This window comes from Juglans regia, unplaced genomic scaffold (genome assembly GCF_001411555.2).
Source record: "Juglans regia cultivar Chandler unplaced genomic scaffold, Walnut 2.0 Scaffold_952, whole genome shotgun sequence".
Lineage (NCBI taxonomy): Eukaryota > Viridiplantae > Streptophyta > Magnoliopsida > Fagales > Juglandaceae > Juglans > Juglans regia.
In genome coordinates this window covers 1-1,707 of record NW_023364530.1, presented here as the reverse complement: position 1 = coordinate 1,707, position 1,707 = coordinate 1, and the positions used below count along the sequence as shown (strand labels likewise).

The following is a 1,707-nucleotide window of genomic DNA, read 5'->3' as shown; positions in this document are numbered from 1 at the left end:
ACCCCTCGTTTTTGTTTTTTCCGCCTTGCGAGAGGAATTGACAATAACGACCTCTCGGGAGTGGATTTTTAGGAAAATCGCGCCCTGCCCATCGTGTAGCCAAGGGTTTCGATCAAATCGCCGATTCGTATTTGGATCGGAAAGACGCTAGTACGTCGCACTAGGATTATATGAATTTTAAATAATTAGTTTGATGGGCGCGATCATACCAGCACTAATGCACCGGATCCCATTAGAACTCCGCAGTTAACCGTGCTTGGTTGAGAGTAGTACTAGGATGGGTGACCTCCTCGGAAGTCCTCGTGTTGCACCCCTCGTTTTTGTTTTTTCCGCCTTGCAAGAGGAATTGACAATAAGGACCAATTGACAAGTGGATTTTTCGAAAAATCGCGCCCTACCCATCGCTTAGCCAAGGGTTTCAATCAGATCGCCGGTTCGCATTGGGATCAGAAATACGCATGTAGGTCGCCCTAGGATTATATGAATTTTAAATAATTAGTTTGATGGGTGCGATCATACCAGCACTAATGCACCGGATCCCATCAGAACTCTGCAGTCAAGCTTGCTTGGGCAAGAGTAGTACTAGGATGGGGGACCTCCTCGGATGTCGTCGTGTTGCACCCCTCGTTTTTGTTTTTTCCGCATTGCGAGAGGAATTTACAAGAAGGACAACTTGGGAGTGGATTTTTAGGAAAATCGCGCCCTGCCCATCGCGTAGCCAAGGGTTTCGATCAGATCACTGGTTCGCATTGGGATCGGAAATACGCTAGTAGGTCGCCCTAGGATTATATGAATTTTAAATAATTGGTTTGATGGGTGCGATCATACCAGCACAAATGCACCGGAACCCATCAGAACTCCGCAGTTAAGCGTGCTTGGGCAAGAGTAGTACTAGGATGGGTCACCTCCTGGGAAGTCCTCGTGTTGCACCCCTCGTTTTTGTTTTTTCCGCCTTGTGAGAGGAATTGACAAGAAGGACAACTCGGGAGTGGATTTTTAGGAAAATCGCGCCCTGCCCATCGCGTAGCTATGGGGTTCGATCAGATCGCCGGTTCGCATTTGGATCGGAAAGACGCTAGTACGTCGCACTAGGATTATATGAATTTTAAATAATTAGTTTGACGGGTGCGATCATACCAGCACAAATGCACCGGATCCCATTTCAACTCCGCATTTAACCGTGCTTGGGCGAGAGTAGTACTAGGATGGGTGACCTCCTGGGAAGTCCCCGTGTTGCACCCCTCGTTTTTGTTTTTTCCGACTTGCGAGAGGAATTGACAATAAGGACCACTCGGGAGTGGATTTTTAGGAAAATTGCACCCTGCCGATCGCGTAGCTATGGGTTTTGATCAGATCGCCGGTTCGCATTTGGATCGGAAAGACGCTAGTACGTCGCTCAAGGATTATTTGAATTTTAAGTAATTAGTTTGGATCAGATCTCCGTTTGGATTGGGATCGGAAGGACGCTAGTATGTCGCTCAAGGATTATTTGAATTTTAAGTAATTAGTTTGATGGGTGCGATCATACCAGCAATAATGCACCGGATCCCATCAGAACTCAGCAGTTAAGCGTGGTTGGGCGAGAGTAGTACTAGGATGGGTGACCTCCGGGGAAGTCCTCGTGTTGCACCCCTCGGTTTTATTTTTTCCGCCTTGCGAGATAAATTGACAAGAAGGACCACTCGGGAGTGGATTTTTAGGAAAATC

At 47.3% G+C, this 1,707-nt stretch overlaps 5 non-coding genes across 5 annotated transcripts; all 5 read left to right on the top strand.

Annotated features, from left to right (window-relative positions):
• The first annotated feature begins 195 nt into the window (after nucleotides 1–195).
• On the top strand, nucleotides 196–314 carry LOC118347544. The gene has a single exon (XR_004800742.1). It is a non-coding gene; the product is annotated as a 5S ribosomal RNA (ribosomal RNA).
• Nucleotides 315–505: 191 nt separating this feature from the next.
• LOC118347546 lies at nucleotides 506–624 on the top strand. The gene has a single exon (XR_004800744.1). It is a non-coding gene; the product is annotated as a 5S ribosomal RNA (ribosomal RNA).
• Nucleotides 625–814: 190 nt separating this feature from the next.
• LOC118347542 lies at nucleotides 815–933 on the top strand. Its single transcript, XR_004800740.1, has one exon. It is a non-coding gene; the product is annotated as a 5S ribosomal RNA (ribosomal RNA).
• A 190-nt stretch (nucleotides 934–1,123) lies between these two features.
• LOC118347545 lies at nucleotides 1,124–1,242 on the top strand. Its single transcript, XR_004800743.1, has one exon. It is a non-coding gene; the product is annotated as a 5S ribosomal RNA (ribosomal RNA).
• A 272-nt stretch (nucleotides 1,243–1,514) lies between these two features.
• Nucleotides 1,515–1,633, top strand: LOC118347543. Its single transcript, XR_004800741.1, has one exon. It is a non-coding gene; the product is annotated as a 5S ribosomal RNA (ribosomal RNA).
• The last annotated feature ends 74 nt before the right edge of the window (nucleotides 1,634–1,707 follow it).